This window comes from Manis pentadactyla, chromosome 11 (genome assembly GCF_030020395.1).
Source record: "Manis pentadactyla isolate mManPen7 chromosome 11, mManPen7.hap1, whole genome shotgun sequence".
Taxonomy (NCBI): Eukaryota; Metazoa; Chordata; class Mammalia; order Pholidota; family Manidae; genus Manis; species Manis pentadactyla.
In genome coordinates, this window is record NC_080029.1 from 80,367,089 (window position 1) to 80,383,884 (window position 16,796).

At 40.1% G+C, this 16,796-nt stretch overlaps 2 pseudogenes; both read right to left on the bottom strand.

Moving 5' to 3' along the window:
• Positions 1 to 1,861: 1,861 nt before the first annotated feature.
• On the bottom strand, positions 1,862 to 7,218 carry LOC118909854 (olfactory receptor 11G2-like; annotated as a pseudogene).
• Positions 7,219 to 12,396: 5,178 nt separating this feature from the next.
• Positions 12,397 to 13,327, bottom strand: LOC130679422 (olfactory receptor 11H4-like; annotated as a pseudogene).
• Positions 13,328 to 16,796: the final 3,469 nt, after the last annotated feature.

Here is a 16,796-nt window from a genome sequence, read left to right on the forward strand (position 1 = left end):
AATATAAAAAGGCACACATAAATAACATGCAAGTAAATAAGTAGTTTTAAGAGAAGAAGAACTTATGAAGGTATGAATTTACGGTGAGATTTTTATTAAGCATTTCTTTTAGTGTATAGTATTGAGCAGGCCTCCCAAGGAATTAAAATAAAACTGTTTATTGGGTCCTAGAAAGTTCTAGATGGTCTGATCATGCCTACCTCTCCAGTTTCACATGCCATTTTCTTTTAGAATCGTCACATCAATTTGTTTTATTCTTTGAAAACTCCAAACCTTTATCTGTACTTACATGGGAACTTTGCATGGCATATTCTCTTATTTTGAAATATCAACTGCTAACAAAAGCATTCTCAAACCATCCCACATACATTATCCCTGTATTCACACTCAACATTTTCTGTATTCACACTCACTTTTATTCTCATGTATTGTGATACAGTTGACATATAACATTATATAAGTTTCAGATGTGCAATGTAATGATTCGATGTATATGTATATTGCAAAGTGATCACCACAATTAGTCTAATTAACACCCATCACCAAACATAGCTACAAATTTATTTTTCTTTCTTCTTTTTATACTACAATGACTACTGGAATTACAGACATGTGTTTATCTGCTTATTATCTGTCTTTCTCACTAGAATGTAAGTTTTACAAAGGCAGGGATTTTATCTTCTACACTAAGGCAATTAAGGGCACATCACAGAGGTAAATAAATCCTTAATGAATAAATGAAACGCATCAACTCCAGATGTCAGCTTAGACCAAATCACCTGGAGCTGTCATCAGATTCCTCTGTATCTGTCCTTGCCTCAGTATCTTAGAATCACTGGCTATTGCTCTATATCTGCCTTTACATCTTTTGGACTGTGCATCTAACTCAAACTTCCTTCACTTGGAACTAATCCAAATTGTAATGCCACTGCATACTAATCTTTGAAAATGTAAACCTATTTCCAGGTATCTTAATTAATTTGCATAAGTGAAAAAAAAGGTAAGAAGAATGTAATCTGTTTCTTATTTTACAAATGAAGGATTTGAAGCTTGAGGGAGGAAAAGAAACTTCAGCTGTTGTCATGAGTGTTTAAGTCATTTTTCATTTTTCTCAACTAATATAAGACTTTTATTTCCGTGTGTCACATATTTATTTAAAATATGGCTATATAAGATCAGTCTATATATGATCTTATAGCAGTCTGTATGGATGTTGAACTAGGTGAACCAGAATCACATGAGTAACATTAAAATAGGAGTTTCTGGGGCCCTCTTCCAAGATTCTGATTTAGATAATTTGCAGAAAGCCTTGGGAATCTGTTCTTTTAAAAGAGCTCTCCAAACAATTATGAAACAGACAGGTTTGGGATATAGTACTTTAGATCGTCATTAGTCTCTTGGATGTCAAAAAAAAACCCAACTTTTGGTTTAGTTGTATTGACTTGCACTAACTTCCTTTAATTTGAGATAAAAAGGTGTGTATGCTCTTGTCTTCTACTAGAAGTAGAGCAGAAATCATTAGGCCAGAAAAATCTGGTCTAAGAATGGATGCTTATAATAGAGGTCAAAAACATTATGAGGTCAGGGACCAGACTAAAGGGAAAGGAGATATTGGAGGACAGGTTGGGAGAAGAGTGTAAAGTCAGGCATCCAGGTCATTTAGCTCAAGTTACCATCTATCAAGTTCTGATTTGAAGGCAAGGTTTGGTTAGCTGGGTGAACCCTTTTTCATTATTGACTAGGCAGAAATGGATAAATCTGGGTCTTTGTCTTTAAGTGCAAATGAATAAAGACCTATTTTTAAAATGGGAATACAAGTGGGGGAAAATAAATATTTTGATCTTGGCTCATTCATGAGCTCTCATTTTCTTTGTCTAATTTTTATGCACACCTGAAATTTTCTCAAGGCAGCCTTCATGTCCTTGTTCTGAAGACTGTAGATCAGTGGGTTTATAAGTGGGGTCACCAATGAGTAGAACAAGGTTAAAATCTTCTGTATTCCAGCTGTATTTCCAGAGGTTGGACTGCTGTACATAAGCATGATGGTTCCATAGAGTAGAGATGCCACAGCCAGGTGGGAGCCGCAGGTGGAGAAGGCCTTACTCCTGCCAGCTGCTGAGGGGACACGCAACACTACTCTGAGAAACAGGGTGTAGGACCCAAGGATGAAGAAGAAGGTGATGAAGACAATAAGGGAGTCCAATACAGAATAGGAAAGCTCAATTCCAGGGGCAGGGATGCAGGAAATGGAAAGAAGAGGACCAAGGTCACAGATAAAGTGGTCAATGGTGTTGGGGCCACAAAACGGGAGTTGTGTGATAAAATAGATAGGGACTGGATAGCAAAGGAAGGCTGTTACGCAGCAAAGGGCCACCCAGTTCATGCACAGGTGGCTGCTCATGATGGTAGGGTAGCGGAGAGGCCGGCAGATGGCCAGGTACCGATCAAAAGCCATGAGGGGCAGTAAGAAGGTCTCAGTGATGCCCACGGAGAAGAAATATAACTGGAGGCAGCAGGCAGTGAAGGAGATGGTTTTGGTCTCCAACGGGAAGTTCCTTAACAAAATAGGAACAGTGGTGTTGATGTAACAGATCTCTAGGAAGGAGAAGTTGGCCAGCAGAATGTACATGGGGTGTGAAGCCTGCGATCCAGCTTTACTGCACAGGCGATGGCCCCGTTCCCCAACAGTGTCAGGATGTAGGACACAGAAAACAGCATGAAGAGGACGACCTGAACCTCTCTGGAGCAGGGAAAACTCAGGAGTACAAACTCAGTCACTGTGTGGACTCCTGACATATTGATGGCTTCCTAAAGGGTGGGGAGGAAAAAATGACAGGGACAAAGATGACTGACCTTATCTTTACTCCTCAGGAACATTTCCTTTAGATATCCCCAAGTCCCTCAGATTATTCTAGTAAATAAGCACTGCTGAAGACTGTCAAACTGAGAGGGCTTGATACGACCAGCCTTTGAATCTTTGTACTCTCTCACTCTTTCAGAGTTTGCTCAGATCCAGTAAAGGGTTCACATGCAGCTTGGAGAAGGTTAATGGCAATGTAAGTAGGTGTGAAAATCATGGGTTTTTATCTATAAGATAAGATATATTGATCCTTAATATTGGACACAGAATTTCAAAACTTTGATCTTTGGAATTAAAGACAAATGTTAGACATCAAAACAAAAGAGGGAAAAGGTAACATAACACAGTGAAATCTTTATGCATTTCACTTTTATCCTGGATCAGTGTTGGAAGTTTAAGTGTTGGCATATTAAGGTTGACAAAAAATGTCAATGTACCATCCTTTATTCAGTGTTCACTGAAGTGTGTTAACTTCAGTGTCTGAAGACCCAGACACCGGCTTTCACACTGGTCCCATGTGCTACCTGTTGAAAAAAAAACCTTACTTTAAAATCTTGGTCTAGGTTAAAATTCTACTGATATGTATAAAAAGTGAGCAGTGTATCTGGTATGTTCTTTAAGGATTTTGAGGGTTTTGCATGAGGTGTCAGGATTCCAGGTTTGTGGACAGATGCAGAGAATCTGAGACCTCTGGGCACCAAGGACGGTCGTGGGGGCCATGAGCTGTCACTGGACAAGGATTCCTGTCCTAGTTGGGCAGCCTCTCTGTCTCCCCCATCCTATTACAGATGTGCAAGGTTGGAGTTGTTTTGGGAGGTGGAAGGAGAATCTTTATGAAAACTTCCTCCTCTGAGCCAGACTCAGTCTTGGATGTTGTATGACCTCCGTGGTGAGAAAAGCAGAATCAAGCCATTGAATCCCCCAAGATTCTGCTAACAGTCATTTGTCTTAAGTTACTAACTTTTTAAGGATCCTTTCTCTTACTGAGGAACAGTCATCGTTTGGTCCTAAGTGATCTAAAGTGACATAACTGAGTGATGATATTTATACAGGAAATATAAGTGTGAAATATAGACCCCAATGCTTTTCTTTATTCTAGCTAAGAATATTTATTAATGTATTAGTTATCAAATGTGTTACTTTCCAGATTATGTAAAGTCATAACTTTAAAGATGTTGTTGATGAATGCAGTTAGTCATATAAAGATGAAAAAATTCAGAATTTTCCACATCAGACTTCATTGTGAGGCTCCTCATAGATTTGTGAAGAGATCATGTTTGTCACAGCAAGCTGTGAATGATTCCTCTGGAGCAAGAATTCAGAGTGACCCAGAAGCCAGAGAAACCCAGAGGAAAAAGTTTATAAAGCAAGAACTATTTGTGACTAATGTGTCTGAGGATTCTACTGGCTTTGTAAGCCATGTGGGGTGAACTCACTGATCTGGAGCGCTCAGTCATGTTCTCCCTTGCAGTGGCTGATCATCTGCTCTGTGGCTGAGCCAAACATGAGTAAAAAAAAGGAAGAGCTGCAGTTCTGTCTTGTCCAGCTCTGCACACTTTGTCGGTCATTTCCAGATGTCACCTCACTAAGATCTTTGTTCCCCCAAAAGCCTGGTTCTGACTGATACACCTCTTCATTAATAAGGACAGAATTTACATACTATTGAGGCTTCTTCCTCATCTTCATCTCTCAGTTCCCTGATGCCTGCACCACTTAGTTGTAAAGATGAATCTCTTTACATTAATTCATGTAACTTGAGGTGCTGTTGTTTATACAGCCACACAAAAGAGGTCAGAGATAAAGAGCACACCTGAGAACACTCCTCTACTTCTATACTTGTATCTCTTCTGAACCCATCTCCTCAGAGACCTGTCAGGTCTGATTTGTAATCTTCTGTTTTCACTGCAGTGAAAGGCAGGCAAGATGGAGCACACGGCATCCTTGGCAGCCAGCAGCCTAGAGAGGAGGCTTGCACTGCTGGACACAGGATACTGGTTTGGACAGAAATGGGCGTATTTGCTGCACAACAGAGACTTACCTATGTTGTGCTGAAACGTATGCCTTCTTCCTCCTAAGGGATATAGTCTTCTGTGAGTTCCCAAAGTGAGACTTTATGAGGGAAGATTGTCAATCATATCCCAAATGTTCCCTTCCCTCAGGGGCCCATTAATTGGCCTTTGGGACCCAGTTTCTCCAGTGGTGAATGATTATCTCATGTTATTCCTAGAGCAGCTGTTTATTTTGTTCTGTAGACAGGTTACTGTTATGGTGCAATCAGTACAGTCACGCCAGCTTAGCTGGAACACGAAGGTTTTGTCTCTCTTCTTGTTCCTTTGTATTCAATTTCATTCATGTTTTCAGTTTGTTTGCAAGCTTTGTACTTTCCTATCTGTCAGCATCAGAGTTATGATATCAGATTTCTCATCTTCTTTCCTACTGACTCACTGAATGACTTGAAGAGGGTCATTCCTTTTTTTTGGTAAACAGCTTACTCTCCTGGCTCAGCTCTAGTGTGGCACTGGTAAGTAAGTACCATGTCATGGTGATCAGGTCCCAGGAGCAGAAACCATAGCGCATGTGGTAAAATGCCAAACTTCTAGAAGATACTTCTCCATTTAGCTGTTTAGTTCAGTTCAAATAGAGTTTAGTATATTTCCTCAAGAGTTGTCATGCCTGTTAAAATTTTCATTTTTTAAAAATTTTCAAGTGAAGCATAACTGAGAGAACTCAAACTTTTGGACTCCTCTGTTATTATTATTATTATTATTATTATTATTATTATTATTATTATTATTGTATTAAAGGTATTATTGATATACACTCTTATGAAGGTTGCACGTGAAAAAACAATGTGGTTACTACATTTACCCATATTATCAAGTTTCCACCCATACCCCAATGCAGTCACTGTCTATCAGTGTAGTGAGATGCCACAGATTCACTATTTAACTTCTCTGTGCTACACTGTTTTCCCGGTGATCCCCCACACCATGTGTACTAAACATAATACCCCTCAATCCCCTTCTCCCTCCCTCCCCACCTGCCCTCCCACACCCCTACCCTTTGGTAACCACTAGTCCCTTCTTGGAGTCTGAGTCTGTTGCTATTTTGTTCCTTCAGTTTTGCTTCGTTGTTGTACTCCACAAATGAGGGAAATCATTTGGCACTTGTCTTTCTCCACCTGGCTTATTTTAATGAGCATAATATCCTCCAGCTCCATCCATGTTGTTGCAAATGGTAGGATTTGTTTCTTTCTTATAGCTGAATAGTATTTCATTGTGTATATGTACCACATCTTCAGTATCCATTCATCTACTAAGGGGCATTTAGGTTGCTTCCATATCTTGGCTATTGTAAAAAGTGCTGTGATAAACATAGGGTGCATATGTGTTTTTGAATCTGAGAAGTTGTATTCTTTGGGTAAATTACAAGGAGTGGGATTCCTGGGTCAAATGGTATTTCTATTTTGAGTTTTTTGAGGAACTGCCATATTGCTTTCCACAATGGTTGAACTACCTTACATTCTCACCAGCGGTGTAGGAGGGTTCCCCTTTGACTTTGGGGATAGTTAATTTAATTTTACAGTTGCTTAGTAATTAGCTGTTCTACTTTCTTTACTGTTGTTTTATTACCTCTGGTTACAGCAATTAAACCTTAAGAACACTTCCATCTATAGCAGTCCCTCCAAAATACACTGTAGAGATGGTTTGTGAAGGTAAATTCTCTCAGCTTTTACTTATCTGGAAGTTGTTTAATCCCTCCTTCAAATTTAAATGATAACTTGCCAGATGAAGTCATCTTAGTTCGAGGCCCTTCTGCTTCATTGCATTAAGCACATCATGCCACTCCCTTCTGGCCTGTAAGGTTTCTGCTGAGAAGTCTGATGATAGCCTGATGGGCTTTCCTTTGTATGTGATCTTATTTCTCTCTCTTGCTGCTTTTAATAGTCTGTCCTTGTCCTCGATCTTTGCCATTTTAATTACTATATGTCTTGGTGTTGTCTTCCTTGGGTCCCTTGTGTTGGGAGATCTGTGCATCTCCATTGACTGAGAGACTGTCTTCTTCCCCAGATTGGGGAAGTTTTTAGCAATTACCTCCTCAAAAACACTTTCTATCCCTTTCTGTCTCTTCTTCTTCTGATACCCCTATAATGTGAATATTGTTCCATTTGGATTGGTCACACAATTCTCTCAATATTCTTTAATTTTTAGAGATCCTTTTTTCTCTCTGTGCCTCAGCTTCTTTGTATTCCTCTTCTCTAGTTTCTATTTCATTTATCATCTCCTCTACCATATCTAATCTGCTTTTAATACCCTCCATTGTGCTCTTCAACGATTGAATGTCCTACCGGAATTCATTCCTGAGTTCTTGAATATCTTTCCATTCCATTGAGTATGTTAATGATTTTTATTTTGAACTCCCTTTCAGGAAGATTCATGAGGTTGATGTCACTTAAATCCTTCTCAGGAATTGTATTAATAATTTTACTTTGAACCATGCTCCTTTGGCATTTCATATTTGTATATGGTGCCCTCTAGTGTCCAGAAGCTCTACTTTCTGGAGTTGCTCAGTCCCTGAAGCAATGTCAGGGGTTGCAGGGTAGTGGTATTGGTGCCTGGGGAGAGGAAAGAGCTGTTTCCTGCTTCCCAGCTGCTATGCCTGTCTCCACTGCCTGAACCAGTAGGCTGAGTACACAGGTACAAGCCTCTATGCTTTGCATTTGTAGTTGCTGTAGACAGATCTTCCCTCTGGCTGGCCTAATGCCAGGGCAGGGTTTGCTGCTTTGCGAGCCAGGTGTGGCTGGCTGGGAGAAAGGCACGGTAGACTCTGAATCATGGAGGGGGTCCTTGGAGCTGTGTAGGCATCCAGGAAGCTGGAGCACCTGAAAATCATGAAAGTTCCCAACCTCCTGGGCAGAGTGCTCCTGGAAAATTTTGTCTACCTGTTCTTTGTCCTCAGCAGTAAGTTCTGTGCAATCATTGCCCCTTCAGCAGCCCTCTTGCTATGGGCTTCTTTGTTGGGAAGTCTCTCAGTTTGCCCACCTTTCTTTCATCCCACAGCAACTGGATATGGATTCCTGCTTTCCACAATCGGCTGGACTCTCAGTCTCTCCAGGAATTCTACCTGTCTTAGCTTTCCAACCCCCTAATCATGAGAGTACCATGTAAGCACCATGAAATGTAGGTTTGTGCTCCTAGAGCAGATCTCTGGAGGTAGGTATTCAGCAGTCCCATGTCTCCACTCCCTCCCCACTCTGTTTCTCTTCCTTCTGCCAGTGAGCTGGGTGGGTGGGGAGGGCTTGGGTCCCACCAGGCCACAGCTTTGGTACGTTACCCTGTTCCATGAGGTCTGCTCTTTTCTCCAGGTGTATGCCATCTGTCGCAGTCCTCTTTCCTGTTGCTCTTTCAGGATTAGTTATAGTAATTATATTTTCATATTATATGCAGTTTTAGGAGGAAGCCTCTGTCTCACCTCTCATGCTGCCATCTTTTGTGTGTAGAGTTCTTTAACTGTGTGTTAGGTCCATCAGTTCTAATGTATTGTTCAGTTCCTCTGTGTCCTTACTTATTTTTTGTCTGATTTATCTGTCCTTTGGAGTGAGTGGTGTGTTGAAGTCTCCTAAAATGAATGCATTCCATTCTTTCCTCCTTTAATTCTGTTAGTATTTTTTTCACATATGTAGGTGCTCCTGTGTTGAGTGCATAGTTATTTGTAATGGTTATATGCTTTTGTTGGACTGACCCTTTTATCATTATGCAATGTCCTTCTTTGTCTCTTGTTATTTTCTTTTTTTTGAAGTCTATTTTTTTCTGATACAAATACTGCAACACCTGCTTTTCTCTCCCTATTGTTTTCATGAAATATCTTTTTCCATCCCTTCACTTTTAGTCTGTGTATGTCTTCGGGTTTAAGGTGAGTCTCTTGTAGGCAGCATATAGATGGGTCTTGCTTTTTTATCCATTCTATTACTCTATGTCTTTTGATTGGTGCATTCAGTCCATTTACATTTAGGGTGATTATTGATGGGTATGTACTTATTGCCATTGCATGCTTTGGATTCATTTTACCAAAGTTTCAAGAGCAGCTTCTTTACTATCTAACTGTCTAACTTAACTCACTTATTGAGCAATTATAAACACAGTCTGATGATTCTTTATTTCTCTCCCTTCTTTTTCTTCCTATTCCACTCTTTATATGGTAGGTGTTTTATTCTGTACTCTTTGTGTTTCCCGTGGCTGATTTTGTGGATAGCTGATTTTATTTGGCATTTTGTCAGTATTTGGTTGGTCTACTTTCTTTGCTGCGGTTTTATTTTCTCTGGTGCTGCTATTTAGCCTTAGACATACTTCCATCTAGAGCAGTTCCTTTAAAATACCCTGTAGAGATGGTTTTTGGGAGGCAAATTCCCTCAACTTTTGCTTATCTGGGAATTGTTTAATCCTTCCTTAAAATTTAAATGATAATCATGCTGGATACAGTATTCTTGGTTCGAGGCCCTTCTGTTTCATTGCATTGAATATATCATGCCACTCCCTTCTGGCCTGTAACATTACTGCTGAGAAGTCTGATGATAGCCTGATGGGTTTTCCTTTGTAGGTGTTCTTTTTTCTCTCTCTGGCTGCTTTTAATACTCTGTCCTTGTCTTTCGTTTTTACCATTTTAATTACTATATGTCTTGGTGTTGTCCTCCTTGGGTCTGTTGTGTTGGGAGATATGTAGACTTCCACGGTCGGAGAGACTATTTTCTTCCCCATCCTGGGGAAGTTTTCAGCAATTGTTTCTTCAAAGACACTTTTTATCCCTTTTTTTTCTCTTCTTCTTCTGGTACCACTGTAATGTGAATATTGTTCCATTTGGGTTGGTCACACTGTTCTCTTAATATTCATTCATTTCTAGAGATCCTTTTATCTCTCTCTTCCTTAGCTTCTCTGTATTCCTGTTCTCTGATTTCTATTCCATTAACAGTCTCTTGCACCTCATCCAGTCTGCTCTTAAACCCTTCCATTGTTTGTTTCATTTCAGTTATCTCCCTCCTGAATTCATCCCTTAGCTCTTGAATATTTCCCTGTAGCTCCATCAGCATAATTATGACTTTTATTTTGAATTCTTTTTCAGGATTTTGGTGATTTCAGTCTTACCAAGCCCTCTCTCTGGTGTTTGAGAGATTTTGGACTGAACAGGGTTCTTCTGCCTTTTCATGGTGATGGGAGTGGTCACCAGTGAGTTGTGCACATGTCAACTGGGAGAAGAAAGTCCCTTCCTGCTTGCCGGATGCCTTGCCTATCTCCTCTGCCTGTTCACACACAGTGAACACCATCTGGATTAATCCCCTAAGCTGTTGTGGGTGGGATGGCCTTCAAGATGGCCCAGGGTATTGGTGGGGGTCGCAGGCAAGTGGCATGTGTTCTCCCACGAGAACAAAGCCCCTTGCATTCCAGAACTCTGCACCCATCTCTGCTGTCTGTGCTGGTTAACCATGCACAGGAATCAGTCTCTGGGTCTGGGCCAGTTAGCCGTGTGCAGGGAGAAGCCTCTGTGTTAAGCTGTGTGGTTGCTGTTGGCGGTGCTGCTTCCTGGCTCTTCTGCAGCAATGGTGGGTCAACCAGTTTGCTTGTAGTGCCGGCAGTGGGGAAGGAATGCAAGCTGCTTATTGCCCTGAGGGGGTTCATAGCTGTGCTGCCACACCGGAGGTTAGGCCAGCTGAAGATCCTTAAAGTTTCCATCCTGCTGGGGTGAGTGTGCTAGGATAATTTAAACCCTTGTCCCTTTAATACTTTTAAAGTGCCTGCTTTTCTTTTGCCCCAGGGCACCTGGCTGTGGCAACTGTTTGCAGTCTTAATATTGGATTTTGCTTTTCCACTCCTGTCAAATCCAGTGAACCATGCAATGTGTTTCTGTGCTCCCAGGGCAGATTACTAGGGCTGGTTATTTAGCAATCCTGTGCTTCCACTCCCTTCCCACTCTGATTCTTTTTTTCCCTCCTGTGAGCTGGGGTGGGGTGTGTTACCGGATCGCACTGCGTCATGGCTTTGTATCTTACCCTTTTCTGTGAGATGCTGGCTTCTCACAGATGTAGCCTGGCTCATGTACTGTATCTTCTGGTCACTCTTTTAGGAATAGTTGTATTTGCTGTATTTTCAAAATATATATGGTTTCTGGAGGAGATTTCCACCACCCTATTCATGGTGCCTTCTTGAGAATCCATAATTACCTACTGATATGGAGATGGGCTCCTTCTCTGTAGCCCTTAGAAATACCTATTGATATGGAGATGCATTAAAGCCAGGCGAGCGATTCTGGAAATATTGCAATTTTACCCACAACAATGATTATTATATTTGCGTTATAACATGTCTTATATTCAGTTTGATTTGTACCAAGTTTGTTTTTGAAAAGAAAAAGAATGTGGGTGTGGTCTCACATGTTCTAAATTTAGAAATTCCTAAATTTAATCTCAGTGTTCATAACTCTGTGTATTACAATATCCTGGGGAGGTTTTCACAATACCTGTGCCTAGGCCCCACCCCAAATCTGAGTCAGTTAGTTGAGAATCACTCTTTATATGGATATAGGTTCAATAAAGTTCTACTTATTTGTTGTGATTAGTGTGAGCCTTTCAGACAATCTGTGGTAGAGCAATGGTTTTCCAACTTTAATATGCCTAAGAAACCACTGAAAATAAAATGCAGATTCTGCTTCAATAGGCCTAAGATGGGACCCTGAGATCCTGCTTTCTAACAAGCTCTGCAGTGATGCTTAGCCGATGATCCAAAGTCCACATTTTCAGTTGTAAGTGTTGTATATTTTAAAATGTGCTGGAATAGAAGCATGGTTAGTAAGAAGAAAATGAAATAAAGCACTTACATTATTAGAGAAAGGGACTTATTAAGTGAAGGAAGATGCAGGTAATTTCTTGTACATTAACTTTCTAGTGAGATTTTTTCACTGATTTGATTATCACTTCATGACTGGTTCAACCAATTCAGGTTGACCTCATATTTTTTCTAGGAAAATTCGTTTCACTTCATCTATAGGACATATAAAATGAAGATTGTTACAGAGTTTGTGTAGCATCTTTAGATATTTTTCTGACTGTCAAGAAAGATAGAATCTAGTGAGAAAATATGAACAAATATAGGTGCTTTATTTAAATTGATATTTAATTTAAATTGATATATTTACATTTTTATGCTAGGCATTGTGTTGGGTTCTGGCATTACAGAAATTAATAAAGCATAGGACTGCTCTTAAAAATCTAATCTAATAAGGATGGGGAGGCATGTGGGGACAGATTTGTGAACTGCTAATTTTAAATGCAAAGAAGAGGAAACGACATGTTAAATAGACATGCGGACAATGTGCTACAGAAGAGGCAATTCCACCTGGAGAAGCCTTCCTTGATGACCTGGTATTTAGGATTTTGAAATGCTTCCTTCAAAACATTCACATCTCTTTGCCAGTTTCTCAGTGTGCACTCTGCAGTGACAGGAGGCTCACAGTCTGCTGGAAATCATTCACTAACGTCACAGACCAGTTTAAGAAATTCCTAGAACTTTCTTCAAGGCATCCTTCATTTCTTTATTCCGGAGGCTGTAGATCATAGGGTTGAAAAAGGGGTCAAAACTGAGTAGAACAAAGTTGTGAACTTCTGCATGCCCTCCACTTGTCCTGACCCTAGACTCACATATGTCATCATAACAGAACCATAGAATAGAAACACGACAGCCAGATGAGAGGACCAGGTGGAGAAGGCCTTTTTCTGGGCAGCAACTGAGGGCACCTGTATAACAGCACCAGGGTGTAAGAGCCAATAATGTAGAAAAAGGTGGCAAAGATGAGGAGAGAGCTCATGGTGCCACATATGAGAACAGTCCCTGGGACTGGGACACAGGCTGAAGCCAGGGCCAGCAGAGGACCCAGGTCACATAGAAAGTCATCAATCACATTTGGGCCACAAAATGATAGTTGAGTAATGAGTATCACTGGGATTAGAAACCAGAGGAAACCATACATCCAGCAAAAACTGACCAGGCTGCAACAGAACTTGGTAGTCATGACAGTGGGGTAGAGCAGAGAGCAGCATATCGCCAGGAACTGGTCATATGCCATGATGGAGAGAAATAAGCATTCAGTTGTGCCCAGTGAGAAGAAGTACAATTGGAGGAAACACTGAGCAAAGGAGATGGTTTTGGTCTGGGAGAGAAAGTTGGCCAGCATGTTGGGCACATCAAAATTGACATAGCAGATCTACAGGAAGGAGAAATTGGCCAGCAGAATGTACATTGGAGTGTGGAGCTGGTGGTTCCAGCATACCACACACACAATAGCCATGTTTCCAAGGAGGGTCAGAATGTAAGTCACAAAGAAAATGGAAAAGAGGAAGATCTGTATTTCCCAGCGGCAAGGGAAGCCCAAGAGGATGAACTCACTCACAGTGTGAGAAATGTTTCTGGCCTCTGAGGTCATTTCCTTCCATCCTATGAGGGTTGCAGCAGAAATTGCATATATAAAGGGAATTATGCCTCTTGATTCTTCCCCAGGAGAATGAGAAAAATTTCCTGATCATGGGGGAGGGGCCTAGACCAGTGGTTTCTGTTTTTGACTGGGTACCCCAATGAAACAGTTGCTGAGTATACTCCTCTGTACATAACAATTCATTTTTAAACTATATATAAACCCCTGCTGATGAATATAGTAAATATTGGTAAAGATTTTTTTTAAAGTTTTCTTATAATTAAAATAAGAATAGAAATTCAGATATTTCCTTACTGCATCCCTCACTGGGTTGCTTGGTGTCTGAACTTTGCTGAATTGGTCTAGACAATTTAGATAGGTGGTTGCCTAGAGCTGAATTATGTTAACTCTGCCACAGGCAATTCAATTATAAGAAAATTAGAATTGACAAATTTACTGAACAAAAATTTGTGATGTAAAGGAGAAAACGAGGTGCTTTGAAGCCAGATGTGAAAATAACCACAGAGTGACTTTAAGCGAGTTACAATTTAGCTACATTAAGTGAACATTTATAGGCCATTATTAGTATCTATTCTCTATCTGTAGGACAGTGTAGTACATGGGCTCCAGACAAGTATCAGAATCACATGGGGAAGGCTTTCAAGGGTGTAGATTTCTGGGCTTCAGCTTGGTTTAGGATTCACTAGTGTGGCGGAACACAGGCTTTAGAGACATTACAGATCTTGGCTCTGCCTCTTCCTGGGGAGTATTCCTTTAGGAAAGAACTTATGCTCTGAGATTACGTTACTTTCTTTATAAAATATGAGTAATACCTCCATAGCATGAATGACATGAGAACTGCATAAAACATTAAAAGCAGTTAATAAATTATGAAATGCTGCAGAAATATAAACTATTGCAAACTGTTCTGGTATTACTATGCTGGATGTTACACTCTCTTGTTAATCTTATAAATACAGAAGAGTTTTTTTTTTTTTTTTTTATAATAATTATTTTTTATTGAAGGGTAGTTGACACACAGTATTACATTACATGAGTTTCAAGTATACAACACAGTGGTAGAACATTTATATACATAATTCTAGGTTCCAGCTATCACCCTACCAGGCTGTTACAATATCTTGACTATATTCCTTATGCTATACCTTACATCCCGATTACTAATTTATTTTACCATTGGAAGTCTGTCCTTTTTTTTTTTTTTTTTTTTTTTTTTTGTGAGGGCATCTCTCATATTTATTGATCAAATGGTTGTTAACGACAATAAAATTCTGTATAGGGGAGTCAATTCTCAATGCACAATCATTATTCCACCCCAAGCCTAATTTTTGTCAGTCTCCAATCTTCTGAGGCATAACAAACAAGTTTTTACATGTAGAACAAATTCTTACATAATGAATAAGTTACATAGTGAACAGTACAAGGGCAGTCATCACAGAAACTTTCGGTTTTGCTCATGCATTATGAACTATAAACAGTCAGTTCAAATATGAATACTCATTTGGTTTTTATACTTGATTTATATGTGGATACCACATTTCTCTCTTTATTATTATTATTTTTAATAAAATGCTGAAGTGGTAGGTAGATACAAGATAAAGGTAGAAAACATAGTTTAGTGTTGTAAGAGAGCACATGTAGATGATCAGGTGTGTGCCTGTAGACTATGTGTTAATCCAAGCTAGACCAGGGCAATAAAACATCCACGTATGCAGAAGATTTCTCTCAGAACGGGGGGGTGAGGTTCTAAGCCTCACCTCTGTTGATCCCCAATTTCTCACCTGATGGCCCCCCTGCGACTGTGCCTGTCTTAGGTTGTTCCTCCCTTGAGGAATCTTACCCGTCTCTGGCTAACCAGTCATCTTCCGGAGCCATACAGGGAAATGTGAAGTTGGTAAGTGAGAGAGAAGCCTTATTGTTTGAAAAAGTTAGCTTTTTACTTCTTTGCATATTTGTGCCCTGTGGCTTCTATGCCCAGCATTTGTCTTGAGGTATCTTTACCACTTGGAAGAATTATGATACTCGGTAAATTTGATATGAGGCACGAATTCTATTTAAGGGTTGTAATTAGGAAGGAAGAAGAAAAGCTATAGAAGTAGCAGGCGGAAGAAAACATGGGAAGATTGATTATTTCTTTGATATATCTTCTTGTAGAGTAACTTCAGCATGTATAGGTTTTAAGCTACTACTTAAATTGCACACACACATTAACATAATAGGAGTATAGTTACATAACCAAAGCATATCTGTAATTACCAGCCATCTGCAGTGAAACCAAGAAATCCAGTTAGGCACCTTAGGCATTTGTGAAAACTTATCTATGATATGGTGGATATTGTCCAAATGAACTTGAACAGTCTGAGAGAAATCAGACAAATTAAAACAACCCATTCCTGGGGACTGTTCACATGCCATATGTTCTTTTAACAATAAATAGTTTGTAGTTGTAAGACTTTGGAGCGCTACAATTTGCACTTCTCCAAATTCTTGGTTGAGTTCCAACAGTATAGATCCAGTCCAATTTTGTTGTTTTACTGTATGCACAGGCCAGCTTAGATATCTCCTTCCTCATTCCCATGGCAGGTCCAGGAACTGGTGGGATGAGTGCATCTACAGCTGTAGCAGTGCGTGGATCTTTGTTGGGGTTTTTTGATTATCATCTTCTGGCATGAGTCTTCCAGAGAGTGCAGATGTTGGAAGTTCTTTTTCATATCGTATCTTAGTTCATTTTCGGAGTAGCCCAATTAGGCTATGATCCTCTGTATAAACACAAACAGCCCCTTTGCCTACACTTTTATATGCCCTTTATACCCTTGTGTAGAACTCGTTGGAGGTTACCACACAGGAACTGCCCTTTTTTTTTTTTTTTTTTGCTATCACTAATCAACACTTACATGATGAATATTATGTTTACTAGGCTCTCCCCTATAGCAGGTCTCCCCTATAAACCCCTTTACAGTCACTGTCCATCAGCATAGCAAAATGTTGTAGAATCACTACTTGCCTTCTCTGTGTTGTACAGCCCTCCCTTTTCTCCTACCCCCCCATGCCTGTTAATCTTAATACCCCCCTACTTCTCCCCCCCTTATCCCTCCCTACCCACCCATCCTCCCCAGTCCCTTTCCCTTTGGTACCTGTTAGTCCATTCTTGAGTTCTGTGATTCTGCTGCTGTTTTGTTCCTTCAGTTTTTCCTTTGTTCTTATATTCCACAGATAAGTGAAATCATTTGGTATTTCTCTTTCTCCGCTTGGCTTGTTTCACTGAGCATAATACCCTCCAGCTCCATCCATGTTGCTGCAAATGATTGGATTTGCCCTTTTCTTATAGCTGAGTAGTATTCCATTGTGTATATGTACCACATCTTCTTTATCCATTCATCTATTGATGGACATTTAGGTTGCTTCCAATTCTTGGCTATTGTAAATAGTGCTGCAATAAACATTGGGGTGCATCTGTCTT